A 22,093-nucleotide genomic window follows, 5' to 3' on the forward strand; every position below is an offset into this window, starting at 1 on the left:
TAACATGTGTTGGCTCCTCCTGAGCTCACTGCCCATTAGATATGTATGGTGGATCTACTTAAGGTGGGATTTCTTATGATTACATGGCGGTTAGCAATGTAAAACGAAGGTTAGGATTATTAGTATAGTCGAGCTGAAGCACGTGCTGTATGAGTACAGTGACTGTCAGCTATAAGAGGAAGTCTCAACACGAGGGGGGGGGGGGGGGCTGCCCAGTAGGGTGGATGTATTCGGAAAAGGGGTTCAAGATCACAGGGTTGGATGTGGTTTGGAGCATCGGTGATATGTTTCTTAATGTTTTTTAAATGTATTTCTTATTCTTATGAACATGTGGGTAACCTAATCTGTGTCAAAGGTCATGTCGCAGGGTGCGGAGGTTAAATTTACTTCCTGGAATTGCAGAGGCTTGCAAAAACTTTAAAAAATAAAACCGGTTATGAATAGAATTAAAAGCCTGCCATCTAAAACAGTTTTTTGGCAAGAGACACATTTACTGGCAAAGGATGATATTAGAATTAGGAGGAGGTGGACGAGATGTGTGTACTCATTTTCTACTCAGGCTAGGGGTGTTATGATGCTAATTCACGAATCAGTACCATTTCAGGTAACAAATCTAATCAAGGACAAGGCCGGTAGATTTGTACAGGGTTCTCTACTAAAAGAAAACCTGAATCTAGTTAATATATATGCCCCCAATAATGATGACCCAAAGTTTTTCAGGGACCTGTTTTATACGCTTTCAACATTTACTGGTAACAGCATCATAGCAGGGGATTTTAATTGTGTATTGGATCCAACAAAGGATCGGTCAGGAGGCATAGATAAATCACTCACCAAAAGCAGGGAAGTCTTACTTAATATTATGGAAGATTTAAATTTGAAGGACATCTGGAGAGAACTAGAGTCTGATGCTGTAGAGTATTCTTGCTATTCAGCTTCTTACCGATCTTATTCCCGTATTGATTACTTTTTGATATCAGCAAATTTGGCTTCTAAAATTAAAGACGGCACCTATGATGGAATCCTTATTTCGGACCAAATTCACTGCTTTATGTAGACTTAAGGCTGACGAGAGATCCTTCTAAATGGCGATTCCAACAAAAAATGGTTGCAAGACTAAGATTTTGTCACGTATCTCGTCAAACAAATTGATTTATATTTTGAGACAAATACATCGGAAACATCAGCATCTATAAGAAGGGAAGCTTTTAAAGCATTTATTAGAGGCCAAATTATTAACGACACAAGCTCTAAATCCAAAGCTTGTCAGAAAATGACAATGTTGGAATCAAAAATAAAAACCCTGGAGAGTGAGGCCTTTCAGAAACCCTGCCCTAAAGTACAACAAGAACTGCTAGTACTGAGGTCACAGTATAATGAATTATCAGCTTCCAAAGCAGTGGCAAGTCTACTGAGACTTAAACAAACATGTTATGATGGAGAGAAGCCTGGAAAGATATTAGCGTGGCACATTAAACAATTACAAGTTGAAAGATCCATTACGTCAATAAAGAATAATAAGGGAGATACTATAGTCGATCCTGTAGAAATAAATGAGGCTTTTAAACATTTCTATGAAAAACTATACGACTCATAAATACATAAATACAGATTTGACACGTCAAAATGACTTCTTAGACACTGTCAACATACCTAGTATCCCAGCAGAACTCAGACCTAGTCTCGAAAGTGAACTATCATTAGAAGAGATCTCTGAGGCAATTGATCAAATCTGGGAAAGTCACAGGGCCAGATGGCCTACCTATAGATATCTATAAAAAATGTAAACATAAAATACAAAATCCCCTCTTAAACATGTTGTTGGAATCTTTTAAAAATGAAATCCTTCCGCCATCATCGAGAGAAGCCTTGATTACATTGTTACCAAAACCAGGGAAACCCTGCAATAGATGTGAAAATCTGAGACCTATTGGTCTTCTTAACTCGGACGTAAAGGTGTTATGTAAAATCCTTGAAAAAGGCTGGAAGGCCTTCTCCCAGGGATAATTAAGGAAGATCAAAATGGGTTTATTAAGAGGCACCAAGGGTTTCATAATGTCAGAAGAGTACTGAATATTCTACATAGCCAAAAGGAAATGCCAGATACTGCTCTCTTATCGCTAGATGCTGAGAAGGCATTTGATAGGGTCGAATGGCCATATCTTCTGGATGTCCTCGAACGCTTTGGATGTGGTAACATATTTTGTAAATGGGTTAAATTGTTATACACTGACCCTGTTGCAGAAATACTTACAAATAATACAACCTCGAACCAATTCAGATTCACAAGGGATGCCGTCAGGGGTGTCCTCTATCACCACTTTTGTTTATAGTGGCGATAGAACCGCTGGCCATAGCTATTCGGTCTCATCCAAAGATCTCTGGTATAACTATAGGTCAAACGGACCATCGTTTAGCTTTATATGCTGATGGCGTTATCGTGTTTCTCAGGGACTTGGTGAGATCAATTCCAACATTATGAGAAGTGATAGAAAAATGTAATGAATTTTCCGGTTGCAAAATTAATCATTCCAAATCTTCCATAATGTTATTAAATTCCAAAGAGAGAAGTAGTCCGACTGCACCAGTCTCCCAGTTTAAAGTTGCAGATCATTACATATCTGGGTATAAAAATAGTGCCCAATATAACAGATGTAGTGAATTCTAATTACGATCCTATTATGGAATCAATTACCTGCACAATTAATAGATGGAAGCCTATGCCGATTTCTTTGCTTGGGAGATTTCATATAATACAAATGAACATACTCCCCAAGTTGCTGTATCTATTCCAAAACATCCCCCTGCCTCCTCCTCCAAACTTATTTTCAAGGTTAAGTAAATTATTGTTAAACTTTCTGTGGAACAACAAACGAGCCCGCTTGCGCTTAGCCCTCCTGTATATGCCGTATGATAGAGGGGGCCTTGCGTGTCCTAATCCTATCTAGTACTACAGGGCAACTCAGTTAAGGACGATTATGTTTCACTTTACAAACGACAACCCCCCTGCCTGGAGAGAGATGGAGTCCCAAGCTCTAGAGATACCTCTTCCTATGTACTTGTACCCCACTAGTCTTAAGAGACTTAACAAAACAAAAAAACACTAACCTTATTACTAGAAACATGTTTAGAGTCTGGCATGAAGTGAGGAAGTACTTGGCTGAGCCTCTCTCTCTCTCACGTTTTAGTCCAATCTGGGGAAGACTTCCTTCCAGGCAGAGCCGATAGTGGGTTTAAAATTTGGTCAGATAAGGGGGTACAGAAAATTCAAGATCTTTATAGGCTCATTGATGATAAACTGATGTCGTTTGAGGAGCTTGCAATTACACATTCCACAGAAACATTTTTTCAAATGTTTACAAATTAGAAGCTTTATTGGAGCAAACCAAAAACAATGAACTATTCCGCCATCCTCACCATTAGAGAAAATAATGTTAAAGGATTGCAGGGGGAAACACTTCATTTCTGCACTTTATAACTTGCTTATATCTGGGTCCCCTGAGTCCTCTGAAGCTAAACTGTGAAAGTGGAGGGAGGATCTGCAGGAAGACATTTCAATTGATGAATGGGAAGGTGCATGTGAAAAGGCTCAATCACAAACAGCGTATACCCATCTTAAGCTCTTACAATATCATTGGCTGATGCGTACATATATTACTCCAGAAAAGCTAAACAGATTTAATGGTAATATCCCAGACTTATGTTTTAAGTGTGGACAATCCAAGGGAACATTCTTTCATTGTGTTTGGGAGTGTACCAAGATGAAAACGTTTTGGGAAGAGGTCAAACGTATGATAGAAGAGATGTTATCATTGCGGTTAATCATGGAGCCCACGCTTTTTTTTGTTAGGATGTTACCCCAAAGAACATAACACAAGGAAGAAAGAACAAATCTTTTTAAATGAATGTCTGCTGCAGGCAAACCGCATGATAGCACTTTGATGGAAAAATGTAAATAGTCCAACTATTGGTAAATGGCTAAAAGAACTGTCAGCATGTGTCTCATTAGAGAAAATAACCTATTCTATTAAAGGAAAACAATAACTATTATAAAGAGTATGGGGCCCTTTCCTTAACTATCTGGAACATGCAGATCTAGACAGCACTTTGGGTCAGTAATTTGGAGATGAGTAATGTTCCTCTGCTGGGAGAAGGATGGAAGCCTTTCATATCTGCCTACAAGTTTGTATATTTCCTTACATAGTCTACCCACATGTTTGTGTAGTTCATTTTATGTATTTTTGTTATGTATGTGACTTTTAATGTACTTTTTTTTAATGTCTTGTGGATGTTTATGTACTGTCTGATATATTGTCTATGTATGCTAAACAACAATAAAGAAAGTGTTCAAATGTATTATGTCAACAGAATTCACATTAAGTATTAGGTTGATTTTCATATTAGCTATTACTTTTAACCTGATACAGTTATGTGAAAGGTCTTGACATAATACATTTAATTAAAGTCAACGTTTCAGTTTTTCCAGTACACAGCTACCTCAGCAAAGCAGAAAGAAATACTGATTTCTCTTGAAGGTGTTTTTTATTTATAAATGACTGTAACATTGTTTTGGTGGTGTGTTGTGAGCCCAATAGTCATTAATCATTTTATGAACATGAATATTATTGCGAAGGCAGATTTATACACAGATTGGCACAAACCTTTGCACAAACCACACAAAATCCTAATCCCAATTTTGATAATCTCTTTCCTTTTTTGGTTTTGAGGGTTGATTATTGGAAATGCACCCTGATCTTTTTATGTAAGAGCAGCAATCCTTTGCTCTTTATGGGTGATATAAAGAGCAAAGGAAAACTAGGATAACTAGGAAAATAAAATAGCCAGACTCGAGCTCCATAGCCAACAAATCCCTTATTCAATCTTACATTATTTATATGTTTTTATATAACCTCTAATTTTAACCCTGCAGCCCTCTGCAAAGACAGCTTACTCAGCGTCACAGCTGTTAGAAGCACTGACTTACTGAACATGGGGACTGCTGTAACTTAAATGTTCTTCAAAGTGTGGATCCACTTCAAAGGGAACAAAACTTCTCCAAATCAACATCTGTGGGAGGCTACTGTTAACCAAAGAGTACAAGCCCTTGCTTAAATATTTATCCCCCGTCCTTCATATAGAACTCAGAACGTGTGTTATTTTTGATTTTAAAAGAACGAGTGCTCGGCCTCTGCCTTCTGTATTCTGTGACCCATCAGATGTTAGGGCCTGACGCAAAGCAACAACCTTTTTGCCTTCAGGTAAAAAGATTTACGATGAATTATTAATCTGCTGAATGTCTGGCTGACATCTCTCTGTGGATGTCTGCACACCACTTAAAGCTCAACCTGAACATAAAGCTTTCTCTTTCAGGTAATGACTCTCCCATCCATGACCTGACTTTTAACATCACCTCTTTTTCCTGGACAACCGACTGTCCTAAACTCCCAACAAACACATCTACTTCAAGGCACTACAGTGCTGTGAATGGCCTTGCATCAGCCAATCGGCTCACCACTTCACACCTCACTGCGAGTTTGACCCAGGAACCTCTCAACTAACACATGACTGTTGGATGTAATGGCTCCAACATGGTGGAACCAGCTCCCCATTATCATCAGGACTTCTAAAGGTCAGCACATCTTTTGTTTGACAGACTCAAGACCCACCTGTTTCAACTCCCACTAGCCAACAAAAAAACAACATGTTTTACACTTGTAAGTCACTTTGGATAACCACTAATCCATCCATTGTTGCATGCTATTCTTCCTAATTCATGGTTTGAACAAGTCAAGTTAGGAAGTAGGGTACAATATATACTAAAGTTAAATGCCTGTTTCCATATAAACTCCAAGCACTGTAATATTAGCATAGGTGCTAACAATTGCCAGTTATTTTTGAGAGCAAACCAGAATACGTTTGAAACATTGCTGGGGAAATTGTTCTTAGGTTGGGCCAAAGAACATTTTAATAAAGTCATGGGAAAGGTAACTGTTTGTATGTTAAAGTGGAAAATGATTATGTTAATATACCAATTAAGCGTGTAAACACACTGCTGCACTGAAAAACTAAACACTGACTTTAATTAAAGGTATTATGTCAACACATTTCACATAACTGTATTAGGTTAGTTGAAAGCAATTTATATTAACTTTATTTATGTAAACTTAAAATGATTGCTTTCAACTAAACTAATAAAGCAATGTTAAATCTGTCGACATTATACATTTAATTAAATTCAATGGTTCAGTTTTTCAATGTGATAGGAAGATGGCCTTTTCTCATTGGTTGATGCCAGCCTGTGGGTTCCTGGATTTCCTCTGTTGCCGGAATGAGAATCACCCGCCACGACAGGAAAACCCCACCTTGGATGCAATTACACCATATCGATTGTGGTTGAAGGACAACCTCTTTAATCACTACAACCACCCCCCACGCCGCCACCACCACCCTGTAATACCAACCCACTCATGCACACAGGTAAACAAAAGATCATCGACTGCATTGTTTTCCTATCTATAATTAATTCTGTTCTCCTGTAGTGACCCCTCAGCCCCGCGGGGATCCTTTAAGATCAATCTGATCTCAGGGTAGCCGTACAGTAATGGGGAGGTAGGCCGTTACACAGTGGGCAGGCAAGGGATAATGCAGCCTTTCCAGATAAGTAGTTAGTGATGACATTAGCTTGAAGGATGACAAGAGGCAATCAGCCATAAAGTCTACTGATGTGCTCTGCAAACTCATATTAACAGTGCGAACGCTTTTCCATTTCACCGAGACAAAGCAGGGCTATCAGCTTGCCTGCTCATCATCCAGGGCTCAGGACGACAGCGAGACGATACATCAGAGCAAAGAACGGAAAAAACACCTCATCCTACTCTTTGTTTCTTTCTTGAATGGCAGATATACAATTGGTGTGTGTGTTACCGCTGGTGTGTCCTAAACACAATAAGAGTCAATCTTGTCAGTCAGCAAAAGCGCTTTTGCTAATGTGCTTGTGATAAGCAGCAGTTAAAATAAATCTGTTTTTTAGTCCTATTGTTGCATTTAGTTTAGTTTATTAGTTTATAATGTCGTGGACAGTCCCCATTAATTAACTGCCACAAAAAACTGTAAATGGGGCAGCTTTCATTTCCAGCTGTTGTCCCCACCCAGATGATAACAGACACCCTTAAATCACAATATGTGCGTTGTATGTAAATGTAAACACCTACATTAGTAGATCATGCTTATTTATAAGAAACGTAATGCTTTAAAGAGTGAACAATAATAAAAGCCTAATGAGTTTGTTATAACTTTTCCCTCCATGTTCCTCTGCCCAGGTGCGCTGTGTTTCTGCAACGATGTGCATAACGAGACCCACCTGGAGGAGGAACAGCCTCTGGCGTTGGGACTGCTGTGTTTCTGCCTCTTAGCCCAAGATTCATATGTATATTTTGCATTTTTGATTACTAAATGCTATGGTTTCAATTCTTTTGAATGTGTCTTCTAAAATGTATTTAGGTCAGTGGTGGAGTTTTCAAGCCCCTCAGGGCCACCTAAAGGTGGGGCATAACAGATGTAAAATATATAGTGTCATCCTGTTAGGTTAAAGTCACCTGTTGACTGAATATTCTGATGTGTCTGCTGTCTCTTCTTGCATTATTTCTATTTTTATTTTATTTTTATTTACTTGCACATTTTTGCAACATTCCCCTGCACTATTTCTATTCGGTAATTCCTTTGAGTATTTTTATTGCTTTTATGTCATATGACTATAAATCTTTTGAATCTTTGAATCTGGTGCTGCAGTAGATATATGATTAGAGCCGTGGGACTGAACGTAAACAGGAAGTTTGCTGGCTGTACATCAAAACGATGAGCTTTGGAGTATATTGAATAGTAAAGCTTTAAAACACCTGCCACATTTCTCTGGTATTGTAACTTTATTTAGGTTTAATATCATATTTATATGAATGAAATACAATCCCCAATACCAAAAATAATAGATGTAAAAATGACCCCGATGACCCCTTGTCATGTTTCATGGTTGGGCAATGCTAACATATTCAGTTCACATTCACACATTGAGCCGTGGCCTTTGAGCTCGGAATGAGAAATGTCTTTGCACTGATACACATAAATGTGATTTCAGGGCTTCCCACACATAGACTTAACTTGGGCGGGCCGCCCAGGTATATTAAGACCTGTTTAGTTTTGGGTTTTTTTTACGTTTTTTTATCCGTCCGCTAGCACGACGCCATCCACGATCGATTAACAATGATCTCCTCGCTCTACGCCTCCTGTTTGCTCTGCTATCGTGTGAAGGGTCTGCTAACAAGCGACAACACAGAAAGGGAGCCCTTACGAGAAAAAGAGAAGAGGACGTTGGAATTACCTGAGAAGACGCAGACACTTAAAAGTTGAAGACCAACCCCACGGTCCTGCGCTGCCACCGCCGCTCTGCTGCTGTGGCTCTTTATCATTGTGAACACCAGCCTTAATTAACAGATGTGGTGGAATAAAATATCCCCTCAGCTAACTGATGCCCCAGATACTGTCTCTTTGTTGCTGCACATTCATCATCACCACGGCAGGAAATGGAATCCCTAACATGATAGGTGTATGCAATATTTAGTGATATATAGAAACCAGAGTTCTATCCCCAGAAATCCCACTGACAGAACCTGGAGCTCGAGGATGAACTACATTCTACAGGTAACGGTCAATGGTTGAAAACAATACAGTGTGTTTCTGAAGCATGTTGCATCATTGATAGGTTAGAGAGTCTTCAACAGGATCTACTGTGGAATAACTACACAGTTAAAGTTTGAGGTCAGTGTTGGATTGATGTGTTTCTTAATGAAGTCTCAACTCAAACTGTTTTTTCTTGACAACAGCATTATCTTGGCACTCGATGTAACAGTATTAATGTTTCTGTTCTGCAACTTGATTGGATACTCTCGGATTGGTTTAGGGCATCAGGGATATTAAGTGTTGACTTGCTAGAAATGTTAGTTGATCAAGAAAATACGGGAAAATAATAGATTAGCTAGGGTTGTTGTAGCTGAGATTTAGGAAAGGTATTAAGTATTAGGTAAAAAGGCTCGAGTCTTAGAGAAATAACAAGTCATCAAATGTGCGACTCAAGTCCCATTCCTGATGCATGCTGCCATATTGTGTTACCCAGAAAATCAAAGAGGGAAGGTAGCCAACATAGAAAGGAGGTAAGCCATGCAAGGCACAACATCACATGGGATAGGCTGTAACACATAGTAATTCATCCTTTCCAAAATGGCCCATAGACAGGCACATTATAGGAGGTGAAATGAGCTATGACGTTGTATTGATATTCTATGTCCAATCAAGACTTTACAAAGGAAATATAACCCAATTAGCATTTGAGTTGCTAAAGGTTTAGCTCACGTCTTCTCCATCGTCTTGTTCGGCAGAGAGAGATCTACAGTCTCAAAATGAAAGAGGATTCAAACCGTCTAAACTACCCAGTGAGCTGTTAAACCTAATCATTAATTAAAGGAAGTGTCAGTTCCCTAGTTTGTTGGTGTAAACTGTAAGGAACAGTCAAAACAAATGTAAGGATTCACCCATTTACACACACATTCAATCAGAGACATCCCTCACAAACACACTTCATTATGTGACCGCACAGGTCTGGTATCAAACTACCGGCCTTCTGATTGATTGTTGGTTCAAGCTTCCTCCTGAGTCACATCTTGCTCCTCATTTATGAATATTATAATTCTTTCAGTTGAATTAAACTAACATGAAATGCAATTTGCTCTTTGATCATTGTGTGGTTGCTAGTAATAGCTAGTTATGTTATGTTGTCAAGGTTACTTTTTTTGCTAGGCTTTCGGTAAATAGCGCTAGTTTTTCTTCAGATTTCTGTCCACAGACACAGTTAAATTGGATGTGTTTATCAGGAGACTGAAGGATGTCAGAGGTAATGTATGTTCTGTTAAACTGTATCATCCAGCCAGCTGTTTTGCTTTCTGATGATCACTGGACCATGACTGGAATACTTTCACTCACCATTTTAGATTATATATTTTACACTGTAGTTGCTTGTTACTCTTCCCATGTATGTCAGTATCTGCAACTCCAATAAAAAATATTCACAGTTCAAACCAGTGCCAGCCAGCCTCTTCTCCCACAGTGACGGAGGTGTCTGAGATCCAGCAGACTTGTTGGGCAACCAAACGCTCTGGCCAATTAGTGACTCACCCAGGCCTTCTACCTCCTAATCAGTACTGCTTCCATTGCATTGGATTGGGATTCTGGAGTATAAAAAGCACTGACGTATAACAGGCAAAGTTGGCTAGCTCTCCGGGACTTCCGGCTTGATGAGAGTGCACAGTCACTCAGGAGAATGGCTGTGATGGGCCTGCACCCCCACTGCTTACCAGCCCTGACAGCCTCTTAGCTTCGAAATCATAACAGGCTGTGAAACCAAATGCTAAATGCCACCAAAGTTCTCCTACACACCAGAAACCCATTTAATGGCTTTAATGGCTTGGATGGCCTCTGAACAAGGTGAGGAAAAGATACCATGGTCTTACCAACATGTTTAACCTGGCTTGCTACCACAGTTTGGGAAATGTAAGCAGAGGAGTATTTAGTTGGTTGGAATCGGCAAAAGAAAGTACTATATGACACTAAATCTTACTCATCCTCCTTAAGTATGATTTTTACTTATAAGACAGTTCCAGTACCACTGCATTTATTTTGATGTACTATTCTGGTGGTGTAAAAATATTGCTCCCTGTTAATAAAACCCTAAACTGTAAAAATGATGGAGTTTCCCTTTATTTTATTTAATATTCCACTCCTTGCACTCAACTGTGCTATATAGCCTATATTCTTTTTTACTCTCTAATGCTGGTTTATTCCTTATTCTATTTTTAGATGTTTATATATTTTTAGAGTTGATTATTTCAACTCTTAACTTCTAATTATGTGCAATGCCTTGTTTTCTTTTATGCTGCTGTAACGCAAACATTTCCAAGTTTGGGATTGATAAAGTACCTCTGATCTTGTGTTAAATTCTTTAGACAGATTTAAATGATAAAGATCAAAACAATAAAAGGAGGGGAAGTTGACAGCCGTACAATCTACAGATCTGAGGTGCACATTAAACTCATCATACCGACAATCCTAGGTATACTTTTACCAGTTTCCCCATCTTAGTTTAGGTTTATAGCATGCTAACATTAGCAATAACACAGCTAAGGGTGTTTGGAAAACAATAGGTTTTGTAGCAATTTGTGATTAACTTATTGTTAAAATGAACAATGAATATCCTAACACTTCATGTAAATCCCTGGTGTTGAGATATTTCCGTTTAGATCAGAGTGGTCGACCAACCAGTAGTGCCATGCCTAGCGCATCCTCATCTAAAAATCCTAAACATGTTCATAAGCTCTATGCAGTGCTTTGTGGCGCTGCATAGAGCTTATGGCGTCTGATGTACAGATGCTACATGACAGTGTCCACATTAAATCAGCATAACACAATGGTACTAACTGAATGTGGGTTTCAGGTCTAATTGGGCATTCACTGCTGACTCATTAGCACGAGTGCCACTTATACAAACACCTTATTGTGTAGCCACTTAATATAAATTATACTGTGTGTCATTGACTCCATCTCTGGGGAAATGCATGTGAATAAAAGCATTGTGTAAGCTGACAGAGACCTTTATGCAGCTATTACACTATCCTGACCTCTTCAGCAGCCAGCACTTATCTGAATTTATTTGACGCTAAAGTGTTCCAGTTAGTAGTAACCCCTACAGAGAGATGTAAAACATGCCTTGGAGGCCTCACATAGACCGCTTATACATTCAGGAGTTTTCACAATGGGATTTAAGTCTGGAAAACATCTAAACTGGTTTTGACTGATAGTTTGAAGTTGAGGAGTGTCTAGATCAGAGGCAACCAACCTTTTACTCAAAGTTTTAAGCCACATGTTACCTCTGACAAGCAGTCATTAGCAGACAAAATGTCCTTGAAATTACAAAACTTAATTTTTGACTTCCATAACCAGTGCAAGTTATGTCTGTTCCATGTTTTAAAATGAGTAACTAGTGGCACAGATCTTGGACTAGAACTGTACACATGTTGTAAGAGTCATATTGGTTGTGTTCAACCAATGATAAGTCTCCTAAACTGCAACGTCATTACCGTAGTTCCCAGAATATCAGGAACTACCGCTGCAGTAGAATGACTATGGCTAAACATCTAAATTTGTTTCTGGAAATGGGTTCTGGTTTTATGGGAAGTTTCCTGCAGTGCAGATTATCAAATAGCACTTTGGAGACCCCTTTCAAAGGGCAAAACGTAACTTTTCTACACTGCACTTACGAGACCTAAAGTGTGCATGGTATGACCTTTGAACTACTCTTTCCACAAAAACGACGACGTGACTTCTTTCCAGGTGAGACGGTCCCAAAGTATATATTTTATTATCCACTGGTGCGAGTCATCACATCAAGCCTGTGGTGGACATCCAATGTTTCCATTCAGAATGGAACAAGTTCACCTTAAGACATGATCGGATGGCAATTTACACAACTATGTTTGTAAGTAGCGTAGAGAAAACTGTTAGGCCAAGAACTGCCACTTATCTCTTGCAGCCTACTTGAAATAAGATCTGCCACACAAATGCTTACTGAGCCTTGTCAGGCCAAACTGAAAGAAACAAACATTGAGGTCAGGTTTAACAAGGCTCCAGATGGAAAACAAATCCAATAATTATGCATTCTTAACGCAGATAAAGACATGCTTTGCTTTCATTAATGTAGCTACCAAGGCAAACACTTGGTTTTCAAGATCTCCCTAAAAACCCTTTGTTGTTTGTCAGTAAGGACACTACTCTAAATCTGACCCTGTATCCTGACACTTATCCACATGACACCCTAAAACTGCCCGTCTCCTATTTCAGCCCACCTTTCTTATTATCTCTGTGGCTTTCTTACAGAGCTGCATACGGCTTTGCAGAAAGCCTAACTATGTGTCCATGAGATCCTGAGGGCCTGTCCCCATGTCTCCTCCTCTTCCTCCCCACAGCGCCCACATTCCAACCCACCGAGATGTGTCTGAAGTAGGACGGTAGAAAGCAGAGTGAGCAGGAAATGCTAAGCAGAGCCTCCCATCCATTAGACCAACAAACATCAGCATCCATTTCACTACCACAACGGAAATGCTACCTATTAGCACAGTGGGGATGGGTGGTAGTGATGATGTTGGTAGTGGAGGTGTGTGTGTGTGTGTGGGGGGGGGGCTGATGCCGTTTCAGGCAAATCATTGAGACTTTGTTCCAAAAGCTGCAGATAAATCTAAACACACACACACACACACACACACACACACACACACACACACACACACACACACACACACACACACACACACACACACTGCCTTCCCCTTTTCCCGCTACTTCCTTCCTATCCCCAGTCTCTTGTCACATCCTCACCATCTAGACGACACTCAGGTGGGCCATCCTCTTTCAAGTTGTCATGCTAGCATGAGAGCTCATCATCACCCAAACCAACCCCCCCACCCCACCCCCAAACCAAAACCCAACACACACTCGTACACTACCATGCATGCAGGTATCTTCAATCCATATCTGCCCTGTAAATGCACAAATGCCGAAGTGCCTGCACATCGCCCTTTACAACATTACGTGTGTCAGATATATCTGGGGAATATTACTCATGCTCAAACACACCCACCAGCTAACAGAAGCCATGTACCCGAAGCAAAGGAAGAAAGAGGTGGGGGGGAATGGCAAGGGATGCAGGACAAAATAAGCACCAATCTCAGCCTTCCTCTTACCTTCCAGGAGGAAACAGCTCACCTGGATGCCTCTGAAGAGCAGAGAGAAAGCATTCAGGCCAACCTCTCTCCCTGCAAACCAGCTCAAAACATCTCCCTCCCTCCCTCACTCTCTCTCCCTTCCCTCTCTTCCGCTCCCTTCGCAAGCTGGAAATGATCAGATTGTACTATAAGCAGAGGGGGGGAGTGAAATCTGAGGCGGTGCAGGGTATAAGGAGTCTGCGTTGTCTCTTGCTGACAGCCCTGAGATATTGTGAGCCTGTAGCTCATATGGGACTAAGGGGGGAGGATGGGAGGACAGACAGTAAAAAAAGGATGCGATGCAGCAGATGAGGGGGGGGAACGTGTGTCTGCGAGGACATTCTGAAACCCTAGAGGACCCCCGTTCAGTGGATATGGTACAGCCCAGAGGAGCAGCAGCTAGCAGCTGAGGCTGCAGCTACGGCAGGAACGTGTGTGAACGTGAGCTGCTCTACGCTGAGGGAAGAGGAGCTGCGCTGGACTGTTTGTCTGCCTCACTGGGTTGCAGCACCTCAGCGTTACATATTCATGTAGGATGCCAATACAAGATGGCATCAAAAAAAAGAACAGATGGATATTTGCATTACATCCTCATCGTCTGTAACCTCTATTTGGAATGACTTTTATATGTAAAAATGTGAATTCCCAAAATATGCAGGAGGGAGAAGGAACGCCCCCTTACCAACATGACCTATTGACTGATCATTGGCTAGAGAAGTGTCTAAATCAATTGTACCCAACCTCTTTACAAGAACTTCCCATTTTGGGATCAATAAAGTATCTATCCTATCTACTCACAGCCATATGCAACCTTTGAAAAGCTGACAATGGCAGACAAAATGTCCTTTAAACTATAAAACGTTGTGTTTGACGTCCATTACCAGTACAAGTAATGCCTATAGAGCCATAGTGTTTGTGTTGGACCAATGAAGACTCTTCAACACTGGACCAGATTACCAAAAACTATGACCTCCACAGTATCACTGGGCTTAACATCTTGATCTGGTCCCTGGTTCTGGAAATGGGTTCTAGATCCCTGGAAAGGTTCCTGCAGTGTAGAATGTCAAATAGCAGTCTCCTCATCATCTGTAACTGCAATATTGCCTTGTGTTTTATCAGTAAAATGTTTGCAAGAGAGGAGGAACTGTGCAACCCCCCTTAACAACATGACCTTTGAACAACTCCAGAATAAATGTCCTAAGCCTGCAAACTCTTGATTTATAGCAAATAAAATGCTATTCTTGAGTAGAAACATCATCTACAAAATGTTCTCTGTCATCAAACCAACAGAGGCAAAGGTTCAATTGCTTCAGCTTACAAAAAGGTGTAAAGGGCTCACAGACATAGCTTCTTCTGACTTGTTTTTTATGCAATCTTTATAAAGCTTATTTGAAAATGTTGTGTAAGCACTCTTTATCAGGGTTATCTGAGTAAAAGCAATAATCCGTGACTTTTTTAAACTACCTGTAGTGTGTCTCCATTCGGATGCATTCTTTAGTACACTGCTAAGTTGTACTGTGTGAACAGACTGCATCTGTAAGCTAGCTGGCCAGCTAGCAACATTAATGTTAGCGGAAGCAAATCATTAGTGTGCTCAATAACCCAATAAAATGGACAGTGGGTTTTTTTCTGCATGGTTTTTTCTGCATGGTTTTTTTCTGCATTTCTGTTTTTTTCTGTTTGATAGTAAAACAGCAACATGTATACCTTTTTATTTGTATAGCGCTGTGTTGACACATCATCAGCATCAGGTCTAAAACCACCAGACTCAGGGACAGTTTCATCACGAAGGCCATAAGACTGCTAAACGCCTGAGCTCTGTGAAGTGCCTCCATGACACAAAACATTCATCTGGTTTTATCTAAAAATGTGTTTAATTTATTATCTCAATAGTTATTAGTAGATCAAACAGGATTTAATTGGATTTCACTGTATAATGTTTAACCTTACATACTGTTGTTGTATATTTAATTAAATGAATGTACATAGAATCCTGCATTACTTCGTCACTTTCAACATTTTCTGCATGTATATACTTCATCTGGACTACTTATAGACTGGTCTAGCAACATAACCTAACATTATTTTACTATAACTTATCCTACTCTGTTTCATTTTGCATTATTTGTAGTTTGTCTTTTGTCCTATTATAAAATCTGGTATTGTTGGAGGAGCTCAGGACCTAAGATCATAGCATAACTACGCAGTAGCTACTGTGCACATGATAATAAAACCATTGAACCTTGAACATGAGCCACTGCAATCACTGTTCCTACAACTTTTGTATCGTAGCAAAATGTCAATGATTTAGTATGAAAGGTGTCCAGCAATGTTTTTGTATCAGAGAGTAAGTTGAACACATTTGAAACTGGAAAGGAGGGAAAAGACTGGATATCCACATATTGCCTTTGTCTGAGCACCAGCATCTATTTAAAATTGATACCAATGAGAACCGAGCGCATGCCTTTGGACAAGGCCGCAACCAGAAAAGGCGCAGCGCCTGGCGTCTTTGTTCTGCATTTTTCAGAAAGCGCCGGTGTTGTCACTGTAGAAATTGGAAGAAAGGTGTCACACCTAAACTATCATAGCAAAGACCAGGAACACCAAGCAGATCGACCAGGTGGACACGGGGTGTTGCTGCCGGTGAGTGTTTGACTTTCAATGTCCTCCTCCCACGCAGGGTTGGGAGGGTTACTTTAAAAATGTATTCCGTTACAATTACTAATTACCTGTTAAAAAATATAGTCAGTAACCTAATCTAAGTACCACAATATTAAAGTAACGTAACCTGATTACTTTCCGTTACTTTTGGATTACCTCAATACCAAATGTGCCAATAAAGACAAGAGAAAATAATTATCAATAAGATGTGTATTCTGTAAGACAAAACAACAATGTAAGACTACATTACATTATAGCTTACAAAACAGAAATAAAATCGGGTCTTTTTTTTTATTAAGAAACAGAATATGCTTTCTTTTTTAGCTTACTACATGGATTAAGAGTATCCACAGTATTTTTAACGAACCGGTCGTCCACCTACTGAACTGTCAAAAAGAAGAAAACCATAGCAAAAACAGGCCTAAAGATTTCAAGTTAAATGATTGGCTAGGCCTACAGAATAGTATAGTTTACAAATGCTGTTTTAGTTTAACACATGAATTAAGAGCATACTTGTAGGTGTCCACCTACTGCATTTAAAAAAAGAAGCAGAATGAAATTAAATGAAAACCATAAAGCAAATTCAGGTAGTACGCCTACCTATTCCAAGTATGGGACTACAAAAATAGTATTGTTTACAAAGCAAACATAAAATGTTACACTTTACAATTTCATTTACAATACAAGGTAAACAGAACATGCTGTTTTAGTGCGTGGGTTAAGAACCTCCACTGTATTTCTATTCTAACAAATCAGGTGTCCACCTACTGAATTTTCAAAAAGAAATAAAAAGAAAACCATAAGTCAAATTTAGGCAGAAGATTCTTATGATGAGGACAGACCTACAATTTAAGACCATGGAGCATAGTTTACAAGGCAAAACAATTGCACTTAAGTGTGTAGCTACCATTTGGAAAACCCAAAGACTGGATAAATGTGCATCCCAACTGTAGGCCTACATTCAAACAAAACCTAGTTTTGGGCAAAACTTTCTGTTGTAACGAAGGAGGAGGACTTGCTCCATGTGTTCATCTGACATTCTGCTACGAGATGAGGTAAATATATTTCCTCCATAACTGAACAGACGTTCCACTGGAGCACTAGAAGGCAGTGTAGTATTGTAATTCATGAAGAGCTGCTTAACCAAGGAAAATGCATGTAGGGAATCCATGTTCTTCACAGTATCATCGAGGAACCGCCGAACCTCTTCATCCGCTGTGCCTTGATCAGCCCTTTTCTTCCCAAACACAAAAAACTCCTCATCTGATCCATCAGTGTCAGAGCTGATGTTCATTTCAGCTGCAGGAGGTGCCCTGGATTCCAAAGATGTTGCCTCCTGAATCCCTGTTTTGCACATATCCTCTTTCTTCTCCAGAGGGAGCCAGCACAAGCGATATTTTGTCATGGTGGTCGCTGCCATTTTTGCCTCATGGCTACTCAGCATGGCACCGAAGCGGCTGTCAAGTGCCTCAATGACTGCAGCAAGGATGTTTGCTGTGTAGGTCACATGTGCCAATTTGTCAGAGAGCTTTGGAACGAGGAACCCAAGATAGCACTTTTTCTCCCCCTGTAGAAGATCAATGGATTGAGCAAGTGGCTGTAACACAGCTACTGTACATATTCCCTGAAAAAGTCATCTCATGAGGGTGTAGCCTGGTCACGCCAAGCCTTTCGCAGATGTCGCCCAGCTGATCTTCTGTAAGTCCAACCAGTTTGGCAATGGCCATATATTCAGAGCTCCATCTTGTGACACATGGAACAGAAACCTTCGTGTTGGCAATATCTTGCACTGCTTCTGCAGCTGCTGATGACTGGTGTGCCTTGTTCCATATGGCAGAACACTTTCCCATTGCACTTCGATACACTTTACGGGATGGCCCTTTTAATGCTGCTTTATCCACCTCGTTGGTGGCTAACGAGGTGGATCGTTGGTTGAGCGTGTGTGCTGCACATCTTTGATGAGGGGGAAGGAAAAAATGAAGCTCCTCATCTCCCTCCATCTCCAAAATGTCCGTCCGGTGCTGCCACCTCCTCAGTTGTTTCAAATTCACGGAAAGCTTTAACTAAGTTACTCCCGCTGTCTGTAACTGTGGCCCTTACTTTGTACTTTGTACTCTACATGTATTTCACAAATATTTGCAGCAATGACATCGAACATATGCTTTCCCTTCACTCGACCACAGGCCAATGCTGCAGACTTCATCTCCATCGTGTCCTCCTCAATCCAGTGGCATGTCATGGCATGTGCAGTCCACAAGTCTGCTGTTGTGCACACATGTCACTTTCTGAAGTGTTGCAGTCAAGGTTTCTTTCATGGCAGCAGATTCCCTCTCAATACGCTGGACTAGTGTCTTTCTGCACATGATCTGACCACCACTGATTCCCTCTACAAGCTTTCTGAATGAAGGCTGCTCAACCAAGGAGAAAGGCTGGACATCATCAATCACAAACTTAAATATTAGTCTACTGACTGTACTCTGGGATGTGCTGCTGTGTCCAAGTCCAAGTTTTGCTTGTTTGAAGGGAGGATGCAATGCCTCTTGTAACTCCTTCATGTTCAGCAGGCTGCTCATCCTTCTCAGACCGGCTAGTGTCTGCTTTGGTCAGAAGTAAGTGACTTGGATGCTTCAACATAAAGCGCACATTAAAAAGCAAGCAAAGTTTCATCTGCTACTCCAAACCAGAGCTAGTAAACTTGAAAGTTATTGTCCTTTCTTTATTAATTCCATATTTGTGCTGGTGAAATTGTCTAGCCTAATGTAATGTTCTATGTTGTTTAATTGTTTGTCCAGCTATTCCTTCCTTTGTTACGATTATCCTTTGTCAGATTAATAGCGGGAATGATACGCATATAAAGTAAATGTACTTGTCAGTATGCTAATCACACTTGACACTCAAACTTCAATTAAACTGCCATAAACTTATTCCAGTCTGGGGCTAGTGCTGTTACCACACACCATCCCAGTCACAAGCATCACCACTTACATACAGTCCCAAAATATTTTTCAGTAGCTAGTAACGTAAGTAGTATTACACAAGTTAGCTAACGTTAGCTAACTAACGTTAACTTTAGCTAACTGGATTTCTGTGTAGCTAACCTTAACGGTTGGTCTTACCTGTAAATGTTTCTTCAAATTTGATGTCGACTCCTTGGACAGTACATTTACAGCTGGAAGGCACAGCTTGCACTGCACTGTAATATTGTTTCCCCTTTCTCCTTTGAAAACAAAATTATCGCGAAATTTCCAACCAGTAAATGCATTCCTACGACTTGCCATGATGACCACAGTGGTGTTGTGAGACTCGTGAATGTGCCCGTATGTGCATCGTCATATATCATTCTTTAATATATTTTACCATTGTAATCCTGCTACTAATCCCTATTTTTCAAAATGTATCGGTAATCTGATTATGTCTTTTTTTTCTGTAACTGTAAGGGAATACAGTTACCTTTTGTTTGTATTCTAATTACGTAACGCCGTTACATGTACTATTCCGTTACTCCCCAAGCCTGCTCCCGCGCTATATGGCTGCCAGAGTGATGACAAGCTCATTCAGACAAAGGCTGAGAGCAACAATCTTCCAGTTGGTGCTTATTAACTGCAGGGTTCGAAATAACGACACGCCCGCAAGCCCGGGTCTAGTAACTTTCTTACCGGGCTAGTAACTCTATGCACTTGCCTGCCCGTGTGTCTGGCAATTTTACAGCCCCTTTGCACGGAGCGTCTATTACAAGCATTACGGCCGTCATCGCGAACCTATTTTTGCTATTGTAAACCTCTCTTGCACAACATAAGATTGGTCTTATTTCGCACACGCTGCATTCGTGTCTTAATAATTTGTTTATTCAAATGTTTTTGTCCCTTCTGATAACCCGTAGGGTTCATGCTGTGTGTTGCCCACGATAACATGTAATAAAGTTAGCGTTCAATCTTATAGGTAAGCCACGTCATTTTACGGTGAACATAATCTTGGTTTTAGAAGTTAAGGTCACACAGGAGTATATTTGTAATGAGTTTGCCTGAATGCTAATCGTGTACACTGTTAAATGTTGGGTGATTTGTATAACTAGCACTTTTAAATCATTTGTAAAACATAAAAAATGGATGGAGATGTCAATGAGGAGATGTTAGATCTAGCAGTGACATACGGTGAGGTTCGTGGCTGGCGAGGCAGACACTTCCACTTTCAGTCAGATTTACGAGTAGGCCTATCTTAATCACTATAAAATCTGCCATTTTGACGAACAAGGTCATAAACGTCAAAGACATAACGTAGCCTCATAACGTAGCTCAGATCAACGGCAGAACAAGCATAACCCCGACTGGTGCGCTCTCGCACGTCCCCCTCATTGAGGCAGAGCTAGCTACTGTGTTTGCCTCCCTTCTGCGTTTTCACTGCAGTTGATCTAGTAATGGCCCTATTCACTTTTGATTTTATTTAAGGTTTGTCTTAGGGATTTCGCAGATTATTATACAAAAAAACTCCAAACTCCATACACCCACCATAATAATAATAATAGGCCTATAGAAAAAAAAATGACTATAACAAGTCAACAAGTTTAGTAGTCCAAGGGCTTGGCCCTATACCACATTTAGCTCTGCCTCCTCTGCCTCCCCTGACTGCAAGTCTGTGAGTAATAGTAGTAATATAATCAGAACTAGCATTAAATGTACTGTATAAAGAATGAATAAATACATGTTCACAATCAATCTTATAGATGCTGTGCAAGAGAGGTTGACAATAACAAAGCAAAATCATGCTCCGTCAGTGGTGTGGTCTCACGCCTAACCAACCACCTGAAAAGAAAAAGAAAATGGATTTAAAGGAAGTGAATAAGGCATACGATGCCACTAAAAGGAAACGAAGTGTAGTGCCTGCATGGAAAGCAGAATTTCCTTGGTTGATTGTGGACGAAAGTGAAACTTTATTCTGCCTGCCATGTCAAACTGTATACGGCCCCCATGCTGAAACCCGACAACAGAGGGATATCTTCAGAAAGCGAAGTCAAGGTTCCTTTGTCAAAGGGTGTCAAAACCTGAAGCATGACACTTTAGTCTGTCACCAACGATCTGACGGCCACAAGGAAGCCCAGGAGAAGTATGAGGCCAGGAATAAGAAGAAAGGTGAGAGCATAGCCGAGAAGACCATTGAGACTTTGAATACTAAAGTATTTCAGAAGCTCAAGATACTCTTCATAAATGCCCACGCCCTTGCCATGCACTGCAGACCAGTTTCTGATTTCAAATGGATGTGTGAGATGGATGAGAAGAAGGGCCTGGATCTCGGCAGCACCTACAGAAATGAAAAGAGCTGTAAGGAGTTTTTGGTTGCTATAGCCGAAATCACCCGTCTAGCAATTGAAGACAAGGTAAAGAGTGCTAAGTTTATCACAATAATGTCCGACGGATCAACAGATGTCTCTGCCACTGAACAAGAGATTGTTTACTTGCACTTTGCAGTGGATGGCAAGACTCACTGCAATTTCCTTGGACTTGTACAGTGTGACAAACCAGATGCCAATGGCATCTATGATGCTATAATGCAAGCTGTAAAGCTCCCGGGGATCCCAA

At 40.4% G+C, this 22,093-nt stretch overlaps 1 protein-coding gene across 3 annotated transcripts in view; it reads right to left on the reverse strand.

Annotated features, from left to right (window-relative positions):
* The window catches only part of cdk14 (cyclin dependent kinase 14), a 211,664-nt gene that overhangs the window by 144,310 nt on the left and 45,261 nt on the right, over positions 1-22,093 (reverse strand). The window contains exon 1 of one of the 3 annotated variants that reach the window (XM_063879979.1): positions 13,839-13,934. The exons of the other annotated variants lie outside the window; for them this stretch is intronic. The gene's annotated coding sequence lies outside the window, so the exon portion shown is untranslated. Of the gene's footprint in view, positions 1-13,838; positions 13,935-22,093 lie in introns of those variants that run through there. 3 annotated transcript variants of the gene reach the window in all.

The sequence above is a fragment of the Eleginops maclovinus genome, chromosome 3 (genome assembly GCF_036324505.1).
Source record: "Eleginops maclovinus isolate JMC-PN-2008 ecotype Puerto Natales chromosome 3, JC_Emac_rtc_rv5, whole genome shotgun sequence".
Lineage (NCBI taxonomy): Eukaryota > Metazoa > Chordata > Actinopteri > Perciformes > Eleginopidae > Eleginops > Eleginops maclovinus.